This window comes from Staurois parvus, unplaced genomic scaffold, assembly GCF_062004578.1.
Source record: "Staurois parvus isolate SC_StPar_1 unplaced genomic scaffold, SC_StPar_1.0 ptg000475l, whole genome shotgun sequence".
Lineage (NCBI taxonomy): Eukaryota > Metazoa > Chordata > Amphibia > Anura > Ranidae > Staurois > Staurois parvus.
The window spans coordinates 1104163-1126708 of record NW_028318271.1 but is presented as its reverse complement, the minus strand read 5'-3'; the positions used below and the strand labels follow the sequence as shown (position 1 = coordinate 1126708).

The 22546-nt window shown below is 41.8% G+C and overlaps 1 long non-coding RNA gene across 1 annotated transcript in view; it reads right to left on the bottom strand.

Moving 5' to 3' along the window:
- Positions 1-1269: 1269 nt before the first annotated feature.
- Positions 1270-22546, bottom strand: part of LOC149452378 (uncharacterized) — a 106113-nt gene continuing 84836 nt past the window's right edge. Inside the window, exons 2-3 of the long non-coding RNA XR_016314874.1 lie at positions 2226-2443; positions 1270-1532 (exon numbers count right to left, since the gene is read on the bottom strand). This is a non-coding gene — a long non-coding RNA (uncharacterized LOC149452378). The remainder of the gene's footprint in view (positions 1533-2225; positions 2444-22546) is intronic.

The window sequence follows — 22546 nt, the reverse complement described above, 5'->3', positions numbered from 1 at the left end:
GAGGGCACACACCAGGGGGCAGTGAAAACCTGGGGGCAGTGACAATGCTGTAATGAGCCCAATTTTTCACAGTGCTACATGAAACTTTTCCATTTGTCAACTAACAGTACTTGCAGTAATTCAGCAGACTTAGCATAGCTAAGTCCATGGGCAGCATGCAAGCTAATCCATGAGCAGCATAGGAGAAGGACTGAGTGAGTAGACCTGCACTCCCTGGACCAGTAAGGGTAAAGAGGCACTCTAGTGAGAAAATGGATTAGCTTTCTTACCTGGGACTATTTCACACTGCAGTGGCAGGCACTGGATCCTCTGCCCAGGGATTCACCCAGAACAGCCAGATTTGGTGGATCTGGGGTCTGGGGTGGTACTACAGGAGATGCTGACTAGCTCTCCAGAAGAGGGTTTTTACTGTAAAGACTTGTATATAGTTCCAGGAACGTTTGTCCTCTGTTGCCATTACGCTTGGACATACCATGCACCCCTTACCCTATCCAAGTTGAATTCCCCTAATAAAATCCAAAAACACAAGCTTAAGGACTGGTTACTGTCTCCTGGATGCAATTCTGTATGAAAATTTCATGTTGCCTGGCTGTGCAGAACTATAAGAGGACTCAAACTTCAGCGACTCCTAAGGAGGTAGAGCTACATAAGGTACAAAATCATAATCTTTACTATTGGCTTCTCTACCTTTCTAATTGAAATCGTTTGAAAGTATAGCAAACGTTTTGCAAGAGTTCACTGAGCGAAGATAAAGGGTAAGAACTGAAAAGGTGGAGTTGCTGCCTTTGATGATAACAGTAAGGCTAACATTACCTCTAGGTTTGGTGAGTTTAGTTTCAGTGCATTAATTGTTATCTAAAATACGGTGATTGTTTTGGTGTGGAAATGTTGACACCAAAGTCCTGGCACATTATTTTTGCAGTACCAGTAACATCATTCAATATCTGCAAATTGATTAATCACACCATGTAATACTACGGGGTCTATTAATAATTATTTTCACATAACACAACTAACCCAGGAGTCATACATTTAAAGCGTATTTCCTCTTTTGTAGTCAAATTTGAGAAAATCCCACTATATATTTGGTATGTGTCTTCCCATTCACAGATCATACCTAAAACACCTTGTGCATGTTTGGAGCAAGGCTCTGGGCAGACTGCAATCTACTCTCAGCAATTTCACAGTGAATATGTCTCCGCTGATAAAGAGAGACTTACCCTCAATAAATGGGAGCTATACTGCAACTGAGCACCACAAACCAAAAACGACATTAAATTCATTTTTATTTTATAGAGCAAACCCACCCATCCATCCATTACTCCATGCTTTATTATGCTGAGAAATTAGTGTTGAAAACAGCCCCTAGCACTTCTGGTCATGGCCATCTTGAGTAAGGGCAGATGATTCATATAGCCTTTAGTTCCTGGAATCCATTTGTCTATAGCTCCGGCATTCAGGTGGGGGGGGGGGGGTTGCTTAGCCCTCCCCTCCTGAAGACTCCTGGGATGTATGACATCATTTGCCTAGACCTGGAAACCAAAAAGCAACTGATGAAATGGAAAAAAAAAAAAAGTTAAAAAAGTAAATATGGTTTACTTTCCTATCTATTTACTAATACTAATAAAAAAAAGGTGAAGTTTCACTTTAACGTTCAAAGCAAAAAGCACTGCTTCTAAAATTTTAACCCTTGGTTAGAACCGACCATGTTTAAATTTAGATTACAACTGATAATGAGATCTGACAGCACAGCAAAAATAAAATACGGTAAATAGTAACTCCTTATCCCCCTTGCAAACATTACATAGAAAAGAAAGCTGAGTGGGATTTTTAGCCCTGGTGTTTTCAGAAGAGCATTTAAAAAGGGAAGCAGAAATGTTTAGGAATTTACGGTAGAATAGTAAAGGTTATACTATGTGAATGGGAACGCATTGTAACTCATATCAAGTAGGTGTTTTGCCAATTTGGATGCAAAATTGGAAATATACTTTAAATTTACTCAGCAGCTCACCGGCTTTTTTCAGCACCAACTGATCCTTTTTTTGGATTTTAAGATTTAAAGCTGTGGTGTAAATTCTAGGCCCTTCCACCAACCTAGCCAGCAAATGCTGAACCTTGTGGTTTAGTAATCAGTAAGAAAAAAATGAAAAAGTATATTATTTTAATTTTATATTTCATAATTGTTGGTGTTCCTATGCAAAATTACTCTGTGCCCTAATACAAACCTCTTTTAAACTGTGGCTTTTTTGCAGAATTGCAAACCTCAAATTTCTTCTTTTAGCTGAGGAGACACTCTAGGAATATTTTGGTGCTTCCAAGAACTACATGATGATGTGCCAGAGCATGTAATCCCTTGGCTGACAGTGTTTCCAAAAACCACACCTTCTTGACTCTGTTGCGTGCTCCTAAGCTGGTAGCCGTGTGCTAAGATGCGCAACTAAATCTGCAAAAAAAAAAGTTTTTAAAAAATCCAAATAAATCTAACATACCTTAAATAACCACTATATAATATGTTAGTCCTGAGGGCTTAGTTCTACCTTTAAAAAGGTACCTTTTGAAAGCCAATTGCCCCACCCCCACTAATGCCTACTTTCGCTGCACTCTTTTAATCTGACAATGTCCTCAGAAATACTCAGTGCTTCCAAGTATTACAGAGCATGTGGCTTTATTCCCTTTTTGTCTGGATGGTGTACTTCAATCTAGGTAGTCAATCACCAGAAAACAACAACAAAAAGAGGGCACCCTAACCTAAATGTAGCATCCTCCTAGGTAGCTAGGGAGAGCTAGACTCCAATGGTTAGACGTTGGCTGAGCAGCAGTCCAGGTTTAATAGCAGGATGGGGTCAAATTATGGTCAGGGCTGAGAGGCTCTGAAGGCCAGCCCTTCTGGAACTTCCCCCTGCTCTAGAGCTTTGTAGGAAGGCCTAGAGGCAGTGGGTGGATCTGAGGAGTGGTTGGACTGTACTCTTCACGGAACCTGTCCAATCCCAACAGGTGGTTGAAAAGGGACCAGGACAACCCTTAAAAGTAAGAGAGCCTGCTCAGTAGCAGGAGTGTGCAGGTGGAAGAAGAGAAGTGAGGCTGAGATTCAGGAGCCTGGGAAGGAGCTCACCTTCAGGCAGAGGGATCTTGAAAGAAAGAAAGCTGTGGACTTAACTGGCCGCCTGAGAGAGGACCACCTGGCGGCAGGGAAGGAGCAGCCCAGCTGATAGGCCTGGTAGCAGCCACCTTCCCAACAGAAGCACAGGAGAAGGACTCAGTAAGTATATCTACACCCCTGGGACAGAGAGGGGAGAGAGCATTTGGGTGGGAAACCAGGATGTTACAGTTCAAGTGGCAGCTTTGGATTCCCTTGCCCAGGATTTATCTGGGGTTTGGGGTGGTACACCAGGAGAGGCTGGAGAGCTCTCCTTGAAGAGAAGTTCTATCTTTGGACTTGTAATATGGTTTAGGAAGTTTGTCCTTGGTTGCCATTCCCGTGGGCATCCCATACAACCCTTACCCCATCCAAGTTTACATCTCTAATAAAAACTTCAAAACAAATCTCAAGGACTGGTTTTCTGTCTCCTGGTGCAAGTCTTGTTGAAGATGTGTGATGTCTGGCTGTGCAGGACTATAGGGGGATTACTACACTGACTGACCTACCTGACTCCTACTCTGACCGGAAAGTGCAGCACATATGTTGGGAAGTGATTTCCAGCCCTCAGTACAGCTCTCACATACAATGTAGATAGGTGGATCCTCCTCACCTCTCCATGTCCTCTATCATTAGGCTGAGTTTGGGCCCCTTGAGATAGAGACTGAATATTCTCTGAAGTGTGATTCGAATGAGGAATGGCACTGGGAGGGATGCTCAGGACATTGCTGACCTGCATAAGGAACTATCTGGAGAGGGAGCAGGACAGGGGGGAGAGGACCATTACCCTTGACTAGGCAGGATGGGTGGCCGGAGTGGAGGTGCCATCGACCCCTGCAGAGAGACAGCAACCAGACAGTCCAGTTTTAATCCATGTCCAACAATAGACCCAGGAGGGGCCATGGGATACAAATAGCAGGAAAGAGGTCCAGGGCTTGGCCTACAAGCTGTGGATTACCCAGTCTCTGCATGCTTGTGTACTAACTGGACGGGACAAATGCAGGGAGCTCCCTAGATTCTCTAGGTTCCAAAGGGATGTACAAAGGAGAACCGCACTGGAGTGAGGATCGGACTTCCCATATGTCCCCGTGAATGTTATGGACATCATTGAGACCTTCCGCTCCCATTAGGAGGAGGAGCTGAATTGGGACTATTTGCACGTTCCTAAGTCTCAAAGGGGGTCTCCTAACCTTAATGTGATGGACAGGTCCCAGGATATCTGGCTGGAGTGGAGCTGAGGAAGTGCCATCTACAAGGAGTAGTCATCATTAAGATGACCTAATCCTGAATTGTATTGGTGAAATGCTTGAGAATACCCCTTTTATTTTTTGAGCTGTCGGGCCAAATCATGCCACCCACTATTTTTCTTCCTCCCTTCGGCCTGATATTATGGGAGAGATCTGGTGGTACGGCCCAGGATATTATTAAAAGAGACTGATGTTATGGAAGGGCTCCTCCTTCAGAGACTTTTTTTAAAAAAACTTCTTTGTTAGCAGGACTATAACCCCCTGCTAGCAGATTATGCAAATAGTTTACAGGTTCATCATGAACAGCTGTCTTTCTATCCAAAACTGGGACTTTTAATTTTGTAATTTTGCTAATATTTTTTTTTTCCTACAGTTTGCTTCCCTCTAGGGGGAGGTGGTTTAGCAAGAAAAATATGTATAGTTTGCCTATTTGTAATCTGTGATATACTGTATATATATATTAGTATTTTTTATAATTATATTGCTTTAAAAGTATATTTGCTAGCTGCAGGGAGCTGCAGGCAGGATGCTCCAGTTTGATAATTTGCTGGCTACAGGGAACTATAGACAAACTTCTATATATGTCTTAGTTATAATTTTGGGAACAAAATGTATATTCTTGTGTATATCTATATATTTGATATTGAATATTTATTTGTACTTATCCCCTTCTGAGTTTGTACCCTTTTTCCCTTCTATTTTTCTTATAGGATGCCCCTGCTTCTGGGCTCAGGAACCATTTTTGTACATATTTCTCCAGTCAATGGGGACATGGTTGTTTTAGGGCGGGGGGGGGGGGGGTGTAGCACCCTCTAGTGTGCTACTAGAATAGTGTAGTGTATTATAGGCAAAATCATTGTGTATGACTCATGGTAGTTGTGTGTGTCATGTGATTGAGGTTGGGTTATTGCAGGTCAGCTGGTTGGTAGGTAGGAAGGAGTGGACACCTGATCTGCTGTTCATGGGAGACAGCTAGACTCATGAGGGTAGCAGTACAACTGTATTGTACAGTGCTTGGAATCTAACAAATGGAGAAGCACCCAGTTGATCTCATTAGTGTGTTGCTGTCCCTTCACTGTCTTATTACAGCCCTGACCAATCTATATGGCTGTAGTGCTAACCCTGTAGGAGCCGCTAGATATAATGGGTCCCCTGTTCTTTGCCTTTACCCTCTCAAGAACCTCAGCCCCTCTGACACACCAGGCTGAGTATACAAACATACAATGTCACAGCCACTCCTAATGGCATCAAGATGTATCTGCAAAGTTGCCTTGCTCCACTCCTATGTTCCAGAACCATCCAAAGGAGGAGCGATCAAACCACTGCATGAAACACAGAACAGACCTAAACAGTCACATGCAGCCACACTGTTTACAGTGAGTCATACTAAATTTACCTAACAACAAGAATGCAGCTCCACTGAATACAGTGAGCCAGAACTAGATTTACCTAATCCTGGCACCTATCTAGGAGGGTGAAGCACATAAAACAGACTAACAATGTTAATAACACAGTTTAATTTAAAAGCTATTAACAGTAGGGGCTAGACATAAAATTACATTTGGTGTCCAAATCAACATAAACAGTATCATGGCCACCTCAAGTGCAGCAGTGAGCAGTGGTAAAGATTAATCTACCTAGTGCTGGAACTAAACTACCAGAGTGCATTTATGATGGTGATGCTAGTCCTAGGCTGACTGGGCATTCACTGTCCAAAGGAAAAGGATGATGGTAGTGAAGGGGACATGGGAACAAAGAGGACCTACAGAATAATTATTAGAGATGGGGCAGTCCTTTGAGATGTCCTATTGATGCAATTATTGGAGCCCTTTAGGAGTGTTGTGCACTTAACGGCAGTCCCAGTTAACTTGCTTGCAGTATAGGTATGGTATAGTCTTGGCACAGGTACAGGGGAGATGTGGTTCAGATGAGATAAAGGTTCAGTATAATTCGGTATAGGTATAGTCTAAGTTTGGAATAAGTGTGGTATAGAGTGCAGAATGGATTGGGTACACTTGGCGTCTTGCTCTCAGTGGCTCAGTCTGCGTTAGCAGTGTCATCAATGGGCACATAGCTCTCTCACCAGTCCCTCTCACTGTAGAAGGTGGGCCCCTCAGTCTCTCCCCAAAAGTGGTGGATAGCAGAGGGTGAGTAGATGCTCCTGTCTCCCTGTGACAGTGGTGCGGGTGCTCTAATATGAGTGGTTCAGTGCTACTGCAGGTTTCCTTACTCCCAGTTTCAGGCTCGGATGTCCGCTGGTATGGTTCCCACTGGCAAGCAAATATCCAGGCAGAGGTGCCCACCTATTGCACAGTGTCCATTGGGATCTGTAGTGTAAGGAGTCTAATTGTCCTATTATTTGGCTGCTGTCCCTACTACTCTACTACTACAACTCCCAGAATTCTCAGCACTCCGTATAGAAATCTATGGGCTTGCTTGACTTTAGATCTCCACCTACTGGCCGGAGGAGAATGGTACAGCATAACATCAATATCTCAGTAGAGGGAGAGAAGAATAAAAAAGCAAAGTCTCATTCTCCATATTGCTGTAGGCCATTATCTGGCTACAGGGCTTTAACTGCAGTAGCGAAAAACAAAACCTTGGCCTCTCAGTGGTTGAATGGGAAAACTGACAGAAACAAAAGATCTTTTGGCAAGTGAGCTATTTCACACACATATTTAGTGGTTTACATACATTTCCACTTGAAACATATAAAAATGCATTTGGTGACTCTTAAAATAAACAAAAATCAGCTTTTGCTGCAATGCTGACTTCATCTCTGGCATTTTCCCTAAAGATTCTTTACTCCCTTCTCCTTTTTCTGATCTTCCAGGTTGAATAGCAGGGAGTGTGTTGATTGACACTGAGTGCCATAATGGGACAATGGAAATCCCATTGCTACTGTGTACCACAACTGGATGCTGATGTTTCTGGGACTTATCGGTCTACAATTGCTGCATGGGATTTAAAGTTGCTCTTTCGGGCACTCGATGGATTCTCTGCTAGCATTGGATTACTGGGTGGTGTTCCCCTGTTTCTGGATTACTGGCCATTTGATGCTTGCTTGTTATATCCTCCACCTCCACTCCTGTCCTTCCCATCCTATAGTGTACTTAATACCCTCTAATAATGCATTGCAGGTCAAGTCCCATGTGCAGTGTCAGTGTACTCTCTCCCTGTGCTCCATCATGATGTCAATAGGTAGTCCTATTGGGGTTGATATATTAAAACTGGAGAAAAGAAACCAAGCAATAATTGGAGTTGATGCCTACAATGACCAATCAGAATTCCTTTTTCGGTTTTCTGTAAGATGATTGGTTGCTATGAGCAATAACTGAAACAGCCCTACTATCTCTTTAACACAAAGTGACAATTCTTCAATAAACAAATCACTGATAGTGTAAATATCTACCAAATTTGTACTATAAAGAAAATCTGACAGAAACACTCTGAGCCATCTGAATGTGCTATAAAGTCTTACATTCTAACAGTGATAAATCCAGAGAATGCACCCCTAGCAATTTAAAGAAAAGGCCATATTGTGTAGGCACTAGAAAAGATCCCTGGATCTCCTGGCAAATCCTTAATAATATCTCACAATGCAAATGTTTTGGAGGGCTGCCAAGAATACGTTATTCTGTACATAGCACATAATTGACCTAAATATTTGTATTACTCAGTGCTGCCATAAAGGCATGTTATCTACCCCTGATTCTATCCATGTCATGCTGTTATCAAACATTCTATCAATTCCAGTCCTTATAATCACGCAAGTCAATTATTTCAACATCTTTACAAGTCCAGTGTACTATCATCAAGTTTAGATAATATTTTGTTAGTCCCGGTTCACATAAATTTAAATTGTTGTTCTTTCTTCTTTCACTATGCAATGCATGACGAAAGGAATCCAATTATAGTCTATGAAGCCCATTCACACTAGTACACCGCTCTTCCATAAGACTTGAAAAAAGGTGCTTCTTTAAGTGCAGCATAGTGCAATTTTGATCCCATAGCTCCAATGGGAGTGCATGAAAAATGCATGTAAACAAAAGCATGCAAACACACAACAAAAACACATAAAAAAGTGAAGATGCAGATGTGTAACTTTGATAATGTCTTCACCATTTGTCTTTCTTTCATGACCAGGAAGCTTTAGCTCCTTTTTTATATTTCAATATTTTTATTGAAAAAGAGATATACAAAAACAAGAACATAAAGACTTAGCCCACCTACAGGGTGAGTAGAGGCCAATAAACAGGTTCATAAGTATATAAGCATGTAGTAAATGTCAATCAAGAATATTGTAAGCACAGAAAATACAGCCCCCATGTGGAAGCAAATGTTCCTTTGGTCAGTAACATGGGCAGTTTAATAACAAAAAGCCAAATAAACAAGAACATAACCGAAGAACAAAATTGAAAAGAAGGGGGGGGGGGAGAGAAAGATTAGGAAAAGAGAAGAGAGGAAAGAGACGCTCAGCCACATTCCCATTAAGTAATAAAGATATACCTAATCCATGGTTCCCATGTGAACTCAGATTTAGAGATATTGTTAACTATACTCATAAGTTTATCATTTATCATGATCCAATGAAGTTTTTGTTTGACCCAGTCTAGTGGAATAGATGTCTGTTTCCAACTTTTATCTATTGTAATTCGTGCTCCCAACAAAATATAAAGAATTAATTTAACTGATTTCTTGGGAATATCAGTGGGCAACAGATGAAATAGAGCTACCTTCGGAGTTCTGCGAATATTCACTCCCGTTACTGAATAAAGAAAATTAAATATTCGGATCCAAAATCTATGGACCACCGAACATTTCCACCATACATGGAGCATAGTGCCCTCCTGTCCACATCATCTAAAGCAATTGGGTGACACGGATGAGTACATTTTAGCAAGACGTGTTGGAACTAGATACCAACAAAGAAATGTTTTGTAATTAGATTCAATAAGGGTAGTATTGATCGAAATTTAAGATAGGGTATTAGCCTAGCTCCTTTTTTAAAATCTTTTTTAACCTAATTAAAACTAATTAAAACTCTAGACCAGGGGTCCCAAAACTATGGCCCGCCGGGCCAGCGAAGGAGAAAAAAAATCGGAAAAAAGAACGGCACCATCCGGCAAATAGCTAGGCGGCTCGCTGGGTCCTTGGCCGTGAGGGCCCAGCAAGTGGCAGCCCGGAACCCCTGGATTTCACCTGCTGCAGCCAGAGGAGATACAGGAAAGGAGGAGAGGACACCAGGTCCCAGGTGCAGTGCATTGCAGTGTCCAGTGTATCAGTGTACAGTGCATTGCAGTGTCCAGTGTATCAGTGTCCAGTGTGTTACAGAGTACAGTGCATTACAGTGTACAGTGCATTGCGGTCTCAAGTGCGTTACAGTGTACTGCGGTATCCAGTGCATTACAGAGTACAGTGCATTGCGGTGTCCAGTGCGTTGCAGTGCATTACAGTGTATAGTGCATTGCGGTCTCAAGTGCGTTACAGTGTACTGCGTTGTCCGGTGCGTTACAGAGTAAAGTGCATTACAATGTCCAGTACATTACAGTGTACAGTACACTGCAGTGTCTACTTCGTTACAGAGTACAGTGCATTGTGGTGTCCAGTGCGTTTTAAATATTGTATTGTTTTTTCCTGTTTTTTGCACTACAAATAAGATACGTGTGGTGTGCATAGAAATTTGTTCATATTTGTTTTAAACTATAGTCTGGCCCCCCAACAGTCTGAAGGTCCATGAACTGGCCCCCTGTTTAAAAAGTTTGAGGACCCCTGCTCTAGACAGATTTTAAGACAGAAAATAGTGCAGCTCATTGATCCTGTAGACCAGGGGTATTGAATTAAAATTCAAGGAGGTCCGGTCACTAAAATTTTCTTCTGCCCGAGGTCCAAATCTCATGTTTGTGCTATAACTCAGAGTGTAGTCACTGTATGTCTATAGAAAAATTAGATATGTAACTGCATAGCAAGGAAGGAGGGTTGGGTGGGTTTAAGGAAGGAAGGGTGGGTGAAAGGAAGGAAGGGGAGGATGGAAGGAAGGGGTGGGTGGAAGGAAGGAAGGAAGGAAGGGAGGGGTGGGTTGGTTTAAGGAAGGAAGGAAGGGTGGGTGAAAGGAAGGAAGGGGTGGATGGAAGGAAGGGGTGGGTGGAGGGAAGGGAGGGGTGGATGGAAGGAAGGAAGAGGTGGATGGAAGGAAGAGGTGGGTGGAAGGAAGGGAGGAATGGATGGAAGGAAAGAAGGAAAGGTGGAAGGAAGGGAGGGGTGGAAGGAAGGAAAGAAGGAAGGAAGGAAGGAAGGAAGGAAGGAAGAGAGGGGTGATTGGGTGGAAGGTAGGTTTGACTCACGTGACTCATTTAGATGCATCAGATCTTTCGGAGCTAAAAGAGGGGTTTCATCGAGGATCCAGTCTGGAGGTTTTGCTGAGAAGACTGTCTGCCTAAGTCTGCCTAAGTCTGTCTGCCAAGTTCCAGGGACACTGTGATTACAGACCTGAGAGAAGGATCCTAGTGACTGTTGCTTCTGTTAACCCCTGGTGCACGAATATTAAGGTTTGCCTGTACTGAGACATTGCTGATGGTGTCTCAGTGCTGTCCACTTTATGTCCTACTGCTGAAGGAATTGTTCTGAGAAGTAACTGCAAAGGGAGGAGTGTTCTAAAGTTCTTGTTCATTGTTCTGAAGTATCCCACAGCTTCCCCAGTAGTAGGATGGCTAAAGTGTTGGGATCCTTACTTTATAGTATATTTCTGAATGATATAGGGTCTGGGATTAAAAATACAATTTCAGTGTTTGCAGAAGACACCAAGCTGTGCAGTGGAATAACTTCCTTACAGGATGTCTCCAACTTACAAGCTGACTTCAGTGAACTGTTTAATTGGACAACTATGTGGCAAATGAGGTTTCATGTTGATAAATGTAAAGTTATAGACTTGAGAGCTAAGAATATGCATGCATCATACATACTAGGAGAAATAAAACTAGGGGAATCAATGGTGGAGAAGGCTCTGGGTAGACAATAAGCTTAATAATGGCCTGCAATGCCAAGCTGCGGTTTCCAAAGCAAGCAAAATCCTTTATTGTATAAAAGAGGTATAGACTCCAGAGAAAGAGAGATTATTTTGCCCCTATACAAATCATTAGTAAAACCTCATCTGGAATCTGTAGTTCAGTTTTGGGCACCAATTCACAAAAAGTATATCGGGGAACTATAAAAGGTGCAGAGAAGGCCAACCAAACTGATAAGAGGAATGGAGGAGCTCATCTATGAGGAAAGATTAACTGAACTGAATTTATTCTCTCTTGAGAAGAGGAGATACAGGGGAGATATTATCACCATGTATACAGTAAATACATAACCAGTCCATATAATGAATTTGGTGTAGAGTTAATCACCTTAAGGTCATCACAGAGGTGTTACAACAATGCCTGAGGTCTGTTCATGCACATTGTGGGATGTCCCATAGACATGTAAACGATGGAAATTTTCATTTCGGATGCATTCATTCATTGAAGAATTTTGTTTAGCCATATTTGTTATGGTGAACCAACTCGTTTTCGGGATCTGTTTTATTACATTCAGCATTTGTTTCGTATACTGTATTCGTATGTCCGGGTGAATTAAAAAAAAATTTTGCCAGTTTTTTTGAAGATTGTTATATATTATTTTTAAATTCGATATGTCAGGTGGATTAGTTATAAATATATATATATATATATATATATATCGAAACTTTATGAAAAGGATTCAATATTTTCGACACAATGAACTAAATAATGCAAAATTTGGCAGCCCCAAATTTTTCAAACCTAAGTATTTGCAATAGTCCGTGGAACTGATCTGACTGTGACAATTACAAATTCAATTTAAAGGACAAATTTATTTGAATATGAATTATGAAGCAAATTTGAAAATTGAAGTACTATCAAATTATATGACATCATCCAAATGAAACTAATGTATTAGATGATTCCATTATAACTTTTTTTTATGGATATGTTTACATTTGTTACTATGTCCATTCGGAGATTCGTATACATCCAAATCTCTGAAAATCTAATTTTTGGATGAAAATTGATTATTTACGAAATGAAGCGCACATGTTTAATGTCCCGAGGGATGCAGCAGCAGCTATGGAATCCCGGAAGAAGTTGATGAGTGAGCTGGTCAGTACTCCAGAAGATACAAGAGTGGAAGAGTCAAGCCATAGCCATAAGCCAATTACTTTGACCTCAAAGTGAGGTATGCCAACATGAGATTATGGCCTGTTTCTATGTCTGGACCATGGCTGACACTGTATTTGCTCTCTGGACAAGAGTGGGGTCAACAACTGTCCCAGTTGCCTTAGCTCCACCTATATCTGCTACATTATGTTCATGAGCTGTGCAGTATCCAGTTTCCTTATGATCTAGAGCCTTTGTTCCTGCTATTGGAAATGGAGTATCCAAAATGTATGTAACTGCTAAAAGGGAACATTTGGGGGAGTGATTCTCTAGGGACAAACAGGCAGCCACTTAGCAAATCCTGCCTCTGGTGATTTTGACAAATGCCAAGATTGCTAGTGGCAGAGTCACCCATCTTACATCAGCCTTAAAGTGTTACTAAACCCACAGTAAAATCAGTCTGTATATGCAGTAAAAGATGCTTGTTAACAGCATGTACTATATAGTATTGTGTGTTAATATCACTTGACCAGTAGATGGCACTGTACACTAAGGTTACTAGTTGTGCATATATGTAAAACTTGTTGGTTCTCTCTCTTCCTTCCTGTCTTCCCTCTCTTCAGATGTCTGCTGAAATGTGTTCTGTATGTCTGCAACTTAAGCCACACAAGTAAAACAGTGTTCTGCCTCATCACAAGCTACCAGTGTCTTCTCTAACACATAACCAACAGTTATACTCACTGTGGAACCTAAGGGGTTAATCCTGTGCATTGTGTAAAAACACTGTTTGAGTCTTTCTTCTCTGATCCTCCCCTTCTTCCAGTGTCCCCCTCTTATCTCCTGATAAGACATACTGTGTGGAGTCACTCTGCACATGCTCAGTTTGGTGTGTATTGCTGGAGAGATTGTTTTTTTTTTTCATGTGCATGTGATCTGCATCCTCCTAGAGCAAAATGAAAGCTCCTTTTACAAGCTTTAACACATTCTCAGCTGGACACTGATAAAAGTCACAAGCCTGCTCTAACTGCTGATGAGAAAAGGTATTTAGCAGTTTATATTTACTGAAATAATTGCATTTCCATATTCTGTGTACTGTGGGAGACCAGATAGAGTAAATGCAGGGTCTTGGGTTGAGTAACACTTTAAATTGATTGTAAAGAAACAGTTTTTATTTTTCAAAAATAGGAAACATGTTACACTTACCTTTTGCACAAAGCAACCTAGTCAAATTTTGTTAAAAAAAATATGGCTTTAAGAATGTTCGTTCAATTTTCTAAATGTTAGTGGGGTCGAACTGACATTCATGTTTGACTGCAGTGATGAGAAATTTGAAGGAGCAGGATTGAAAACGTATCTCGAACAAACAAATTTCTAAATGTGAATGTGATCTTCATTTGGGAATGTCCATTTGTTCCAAAATTGAATATTAAAAGCAAGGGAAATTTTGAAGTGCTTCGAACAACATTTGGTAAACCATTGAACATACTGAGAATTATCATATGAATGCTCAAACAAACTTGTTTGAATATCTACTTGTGTAGGGTCAGCTGTAGTATTAGGGTTTGTTTGAAAGAAGATGTTAACAAGCCATTAGCAGCATGTGGTCACCGCAATCCAATGTTTTTGTTTTATGGCAAAATGACTGTAACATTTTGAAACTCATATTGGTGCTATACCTGACACAGAGCCATTTTACATACAAATATTGCTTTGAGGTATTCTCACCATCCATTAAAATGAATTCATGCAGTTATATTGGAAAGCTGCATGTAAATATATAAATGTTAGCAGGTTTTAAATGCCATTTGTTTGTTGTTTTAGAGACAGTTGACTTTGTTTTCTAATTAGATGCTGGTTCAGCTAATTAGGAAAAGTATTGAATTATCCACAAGGCGAGTAGTTTGTTGAAGTTCTCACTGTCAAATTAAATAAATGTCTTCATGGGTCAAATGATACATCCTGCAGAGGGAGTATTGACTCTCAAAAGGCAACAGCAGAATAGAATCTCATAAATAAAGCATTGCCGGAAAGCTAACGTTCACTATTTCTTTGACATTTCAAAAGCTGCTTTGTTTAAAAGTTAATTTCAGATATGCCAGACAAAGTAAGGCTCCATACAACTGTAGGCAACTAAAAGTCAGTAGTTTTTTTTTTTTTTGCTTGCTGCCTACCCCTTCCCCTTGTATATTAAAAAAAAAAGTTGTTTTTTTTACTTGCCTTCAACCTCCTAAAACCTCTTCTTACCTGTGATGTAGTGTAGGGGCATGGACGTATCCTGTTGAAGTTCCTGTGTTTTCCACTAGGTGTCACAATAATGAGCCATAAGTCCCTTGGATCCTATGGGCACAGAAAGTTTTTGCCCTACATCTGCCAGTGGAGGGGTGTCCTAAATATAGTTTGGGCAAGAAGTTCCCTGGGTTTTCAGTATCCATACTAAGGCAAGCCACAGATTATGCAATATTCTTTCCTTTCACCACGGGTGGAAGGAAAGGAAACTGCTTGATTCCCCCATCAGCACAGTCAGGGTTGATGGGAGAATCCCTCCCACAGTGCTATTGTGTTCTGCAGGCAATAAGGTTTCCCTGCCAGCAGAACACAATGATTAGTGTTGCCAGCTATAGCCAGTAGCACTAATCATTCTGGAAAAACCCAACAGGTTAGTAGTACACAAGTGAATCAATAAACCTCTTCCTACCTGTGATGTAGTGTAGGGGCCCGGACGTAACCTGTTGAAGCTCCTGTGTTTTCCACTAGGCGTCACTATAGTGAGCCATAAGTTCCTGGGATCTATGGGCTCAGAAAGCTTTTGCCCTACACCTGCCAGTGGAGGGGTATCCTAAATATAGTTTGGGCAAGAAGTTCCCTGGGTTTTCAGTATGCATACTAAGACAAGCCATTGTGCAATATTTTTTCCTTTCACCACGGGTGGAAGGAAAGGAAATTGCTTGATTCCCCCATCAGCACAGTCAGGGTTGATGGGAGAATCCCTCCCACAGTGTTATTGTGTTCTGCTGGCAATAAGGTTTCCCTGCCGGCAGAACACAATGATTAGTGTTGCCAGCTATAGCCAGTAGCACTAATAATTCTGGAAAAACCCAACAGGTTGGTTGTACACAAGTCGATTAATAGATTGACTATTGTACAACCAGGGTGTCCATACATGGATTGAAATTTGTCCAGTCCCTGCTGAACTGGCTGATTTTTGATCCATGTATGGTCGGCTATAAAAGGAGAAACAGGATTCTCTGAGGTGATCAGCACAGGACTCATCATGCAGGTGGGAGGCCTAGCTAAGAAATGTTCCTCCTAGAGGGAAAGATAGGAGCAGACATGTAGGCAGGTGCAATATGTTTTCTCCACTGTAGACCGAGCGATACTGCAGCTGGAGAGGAACTTCCTGGTTCCTCTATGGTTTCCTTGGTCGCCTGGAGCAGCGTTCCGGTTGGCTACGCTGCTTCCAGGTGACCCTGGTGACCATCTTGGGTCAATCAGAGTCTTTTTAAGTCCCTGCCCCCCGGGTTTTGGCACGAATTTGTGAAGTGGATAGTGTAGGGAGAGCTTACTTATCTGTCAGGGCCAGCACTAGCAGTTGGGAAAGGTTCCAGAGAAGTAGGGAAAGAGCAGGCCTATGCCTACAGTTCATCAAGCTCCCCCATGGGTTGGACTGGCACTCCACCTCCCTTGGCAAGCGCTCTCGTCACCTCGGGTCTAACACGGGTGATTCTCTACTGCTTTGACCAGAATTCCTGGATAGTTATTTCACCCCTCCGGGCTGTTGTATTGTTGTATTGTTCTTCAATACATTGTTTTCTGCACCTCAGGCCTCAAAGTGATTACTGCTGTCACATCACGCTGCACCCACCCCACATGCAGGTGAGCTGCCAAATTCTAGAGCTGGCCATACATTAGAAGAATTTTATTTTTAGTAAATTTTAGTTTGATTTCTAATTGTACTTTCAAACAGCATTTGTCAAGTTATTGAATGTATTGATGAGAATTTTCATGTGAATTGTCCTACAAATATAGCATGAATGTTCATTGAAAAATCTACTAGGGCAGCTTATGTCTTATTCTTTTGGGAATACTCTCATCCCTTAGGGGGTTGAAAGGATTCTGGGACAGCTTTCCAGGTCATGGGTCTTGAAAGTCTCTCTTCTACTGTACTGCATTGCCCTTTATTTGTGACTTAAAGTTGAATTGAGTAGTGGGCAGAGTTGCTGCTGTGAGATGCGCATTGATGCATGAAGAGAGTGAAAGTTGGCCTGTGTAGTGTGATCCAACAGAAGAGCTAATGTAGCTCAAAATTGCTGAAAAAGTTAATGCTGGTTCCAATAGAAAGCTTTTAGAACACACAGTGCTTTGTAGTTTGTTGCGTATGGCGCTGCATAGCCACAGACCAATCAGGGTGCCCGTCCTGACCCTGTCCATAGCCAAAGGCATCTACAATGGGCGCGTGAGCATCAGAACTTGACTACAGAAGCAATGAAAGAAGGTGGCTTGGTCTGATGAATTCAAGAATGGTTTGAGAAACACAGCAAGTTCAAAGTGTTGACTTGGCCTCTAATTTCTCCAAATTTAAATCTAATTGAGAATCTGTGGGATGTGCCTGAAAAATAATCTGATTGAAATATATATATATATATATATATATATACTTTATTAGGTACACCTTGCTAGTACGGGGTTGGACCCTCTTTTGCCTTCAGAACTGCCTAAATTCTTCATGGCAGAGATTCAACAAGATGTTGGAAACATTCCTCAGAGATTTTGGATCATATTGACATGAGTTACTGTTGCCTTTCTATCATCTCAAACCAGTCTGCCCATTCTTCTCTGACTTCTGACATCAACAAGGCGTTTTTGTCCACACAACTGCGTTCACTGGATATTTTCTGTTTTTCAGGCTATTCTCTGTAAATCCTAGAGATGTTTGTGTGTGAAAATCAGCAGTTTTTCAAATACTCAAACCAGCTCGTCTGGCAACAACAACCATGCCTCGTTCAAAGTCACTTAAATCCCCTTTCTTCCCCATTATAATGCTTCATTTTAACTTCAGCAAGTCGTTTTCACAGCATCTAGATGCCTAAATGCATTGAGTTGCTGCCATGTGATTGGCTTATGAGCAATTTGTGTTACCAAACAATTGAATAGTGTACCTAATAAAGTCGCCAGTGAGTGTGTTGTTTTATATATATATATATATATATATATATATATATATATATATATATAATATAGTATAGATGTTGTTCAATACAGTCCTTTTCTGTAATTCTAGTATAAGAAAGTTGTAGAAATTAATGAAACAAATAAACAAATATCCCAACTGAGGCACCAGCAATGCCATCCTGAACAAGAAGCACTGATAAATCTGCCTTTGTTTATTACGTTCATTGTTTATAATACTAAGTACATGGTTGTTATTCAGTCATATACACTGCAGCTGTGATTCCTTCCAATATTAGGATTGCTACAGTACATAAACCTGACAGCAATAACAGTGGAGTTAGTAGGTACAGACTGGGACTGCCCGTCTGCCATAACTGGCTAAATAATGAGTTTATTTTTCAAGCATTCATCCTTAAACTATGTGATAATAAAATTTAAAGTAAACAAAGCCAATCTAAATCTCTGCTCACGAATCATGAACAAACAAACGTCCTCTTTCCCACATACAGAGATCTATGTATATAGTAACCTGTATAGTCATGATTAGAGATGAGCGAATCGAACCAGGCGAAGTGGAATTCGATACAAATTTCAGGAAAAATTCGATTCGCGTCGAATCCGAATATTTGCCTACTTCGGGTGCGCGAAGTGTATCTGCAGAGCTCCTCTAAGTGTATCTGCAGAATAGAGGAGCTCTGCAGATACACTTTTTGCCGGCTTGGAATTATTCTTATTTTCATCCTACTTCTTCTTCTTCTTCATCCTCATCCTCAGAAGAAGAAGAAGAGGATGAGGATGAAGAGGAAGAAGAAGAAGAAGAAGAAGTAGGATGAAAATAAGAATAATTCCAAGCCGGCAAAAAGTGTATCTGCAGAGCTCCTCTATTCTGCAGATACACTTAGAGGAGCTCTGCAGATACACTTTTTGCCGGCTTGGAATTATTCTTATTTTCATCCTACTTCTTCTTCTTCTTCTTCATCCTCATCCTCAGAAGAAGAAGAAGAGGATGAGGATGAGGATGAAGAAGAAGAAGAAGAAGAAGAAGTAGGATGAAAATAAGAATAATTCCAAGCCGGCAAAAAGTGTATCTGCAGAGCTCCGCTAAGTGTATCTGCAGAGCTCCGCTATTTCTGACAGTTCTGTGACATTCACTCCATACAGCGGTTGAAACATTGTATCTATTTGTTTCCATTTATGGAAACAAATAGATACAATGTTTCAACCGCTGTATGGAGTGAATGTTGTTGAAACCGCTGTATGGAGTGAATGTCACAGAACTGTCAGAAATAGCCTATTTCTGACAGTTCTGTGACATTCACTCCATACAGCGGTTGAAACATTGTATCTATTTGTTTCCATAAATGGAACCATTTATGGAAACAAATAGATACAATGTTTCAACCGCTGTATGGAGGGAATGTCACAGAACTGTCAGAAATAGCGGAGCTCTGCAGATACACTTAGTGGAGCTCTGCAGATACACTTTTTGCCGGCTTGGAATTCTTCTTATTTTCATCCTACTTCTTCTTCTTCTTCTTCATCCTCATCCTCAGAAGAAGAAGAAGAGGATGAGGATGAGGATGAAGAAGAAGAAGAAGTAGGATGAAAATAAGAAGAATTCCAAGCCGGCAAAAAGTGTATCTGCAGAGCTCCGCTAAGTGTATCTGCAGAGCTCCGCTAAGAAATAGCGGAGTTCTGCAGATACACTTTTTGCTGGCTTGGAATTCTCCTTCTTCTCATCTTTCTTCTTCTTCTCATCCTTCTTCTTCTTCTCATCCTTCTTCTTCTTCTCATCCTTCTCCTTCTTCTCATCCTTCTCCTTCTTCTCATCCTTCTTCTTCTTCTCATCCTTCTCCTTCTTCTCATCCTTCTTCTTCTCATCCTTCTCCTTCTTCTCATCCTTCTTCTCATCCTTCTCCTTCTTCTCATCCTTCTTCTCATCCTTCTCCTTCTTCTCATCCTTCTCCTTCTTCTCATCCTTCTCCTTCTTCTCATCCTTCTCCTTCTCCTTCTTCTCATCCTTCTCCTTCTCCTTCTTCTCATCCTTCTCCTTCTCCTTCTTCTCATCCTTCTCCTTCTTCTCATCCTTCTCCTTCTTCTCATCCTTCTCCTTCTTCTCATCCTTCTTCTCATCCTTCTCCTTCTTCTCATCCTTCTTCTCATCCTTCTCCTTCTTCTCATCCTTCTTCTCATCCTTCTCCTTCTTCTCATCCTTCTTCTCATCCTTCTCCTTCTTCTCATCCTTCTTCTCATCCTTCTTCTCATCCTTCTCCTTCTTCTCATCCTTCTCCTTATTCTCATCCTTCTCCTTCTCCTTCTTCTCATCCTTCTCCTTCTCCTTCTTCTCATCCTTCTCCTTCTCCATCTTCTCATCCTTCTCCTTCTTCTCATCCTTCTCCTTCTCCTTCTTCTCATCCTTCTCCTTCTTCTCATCCTTCTCCTTCTTCTCATCCTTCTCCTTCTCCTTCTTCTCATCCTTCTCCTTCTCCTTCTTCTCATCCTTCTCCTTCTCCTTCTCCTTCCTCATCTCCAAGGGCATTTAAATTAAAGGTACAGTGTTCTGCACTAATTTAAAGGCTCTCTGAAGCCTAGAAACCCTTTTTATAAGTTAACTTCGTAGCGAATTAATTCGCATCGAATCGAATTTCTTCCTGAAATTCGGCGAATCGGCCGAATCGAATTTTTGAATAATTCGCTCATCTCTAGTCATGATCCTTGTTCTCTATAGTCACGTATCTTCTTCTTCTCTATTCTAAATATACAGGATGGTGATAGCTGAGCAAGGTATGCAATACAATGTAGATCACGATTGATTAAAAGTAGGGATGGGCTGTATGTTCAAGTCGAACGTAAGTTCGACTCAAACTTCGGCTGTTCATGTGTTCGCTGAACACATAAACATATGTGGCGTTCAGTGGGATGTTTGTGCCCCACATTACAATGCGCTCTGGCAGCGCATGGTGATTGGCCAAAGCATTGCACCTGACCACAGGTTAGGTACAATACTTTGGCCAATCACAGCTTGAGTTCACAGGAAGAGCCTTGATTGGGCAAAGTCTTGGTGACTTTGGTCAATCATGGCTCAGGGGCTAAGTCCACGCCCCACACTATATAAGGCTGCTTTTACAGCAGCCTTGTGTAGTGTTATAGGAGCAGGCTTGTGCAGTGTTATAGGAGCAGCCTTGTGCACTGTTATTGGAGCAGCCGTGTGCACTGTTATTGGAGCAGCCTTGTGCAGTTATATAAATCCCCTAAAAAATTCCCCATCATGTCTGAAAGGCCAAGAAGGAGAGGCAGCTACTCACAAGGAGCTAAGAGTGGGCAAGCCGCTTCTGTGTCCACATTGAAGTGGTGGTCGTGGACATGGTGTATCCTCTGCAGACAGGGCACGCTTGTCCTTTTTTTCTGGTGCTGGCCATATTATTGAGCCACAACATGCAGAAGAGGTGGTGGAGTGGATAACTAAGCCATCCTCATCCTCCTCATCCTCTGTCACCCAGGCTCATACTATTTTGCCTTCCACCGCAGCTGCCAAAGCTACTTATTCCACAGGCTCCTTGTCCACCACAGCTGCTCCTTCCGTAGCCCCACCATCATGCACGGAGGAGTCACCAGAATTATTTGATCATAGTGTCAGTTACATTCTGCTGGAGGATGCGCAGCAATTTGAATGCTGCAATGTTGGTTCCCAGGATGAGGAAAGGAGTGACGTGAGCCAAGAGAGAGGGGTTGCCAGTGAGGGAAAAGAAATTGGCAGTCATGTTTCTCCAGCCACAGCACACTGCCAAGTTGGCTCCAGTGACGAGGAGGAAGAGGATGATGAGGTCACTGACTGTACTTGGGTGCCTGAGAGAACAGAGGAGGAAAGTGAGGAGGAGGCAGAACTCAGTTAACTTTTTCATGGCCCCAGATGTTTTTCCTTTTAGTAGTGTCAGTGCTTTTTATTAGCACTGGTCACTGTATTAGTGTCAGTGGGGATGTCAGTGACCGTCCCCCCCCAGTGTCAGCATGCCCACCATTGCTAGTATTAAAAAGAAAAAATTCCAATGTATATATACTGCCATTTGTAGATGCTATAACTTTCACATAAACCAATTAATTTACATGTACATACTAGCACATTCCGTTCCATATCTGCCACCCCTCTCTACCAATCGCTCCACTGGCTTCCCGTTGCTCAACAAAAAAAATTCCAAACATTAACAATAACATATAAAGCCATTTATAACTCTGCCGCAACTGCTGGCATCATACGGAAGCTCCACAGTTGCATGGCACTGCTGACTCCTGGCAGATTTCCAAAGGTTCTCTGGTTCTCTGTTGTGGGCTTTTTTCAACACATGTGCAGCAGACCGCAGTATTGCTGTTTGCAGTCTCTGTCTGAAGCAGATCAAGCGTGGCCAAAACACCAGCCGGTTGGGCACCTCATGCTTGACAAGACATATGAGGAGCTGCCATGCAGCTGTTGGCAACAGCACCTGAAAGACCCACATCCGAAAAAAAAGTGCAAACTTCTTCAAACAGTATTGCTGTTTGCAGTCTCTGTCTGAAGCAGATCAAGCGTGGCCAAAACACCAGCCGGTTGGGCACCTCGTGCTTGACAAGAAATATGAGGAGCTGCCATGCAGCTGTTGGCAACAGCACCTGAAAGACCCACATCCGAAAAAAGTGCAGACTTCTTCTTGCTCCTCATCTGGAATCTCTACCTCTACTGTAAAATGTCAGGTCTTCTCAACAGCCTCCACTGAGAGGGATAATGGTACAGCAGTGGGTCCCACAAGTCCTGGCACTCCATCTGATAGCAGTACACCACTTGTTGATTTCAGCAGGCAAAT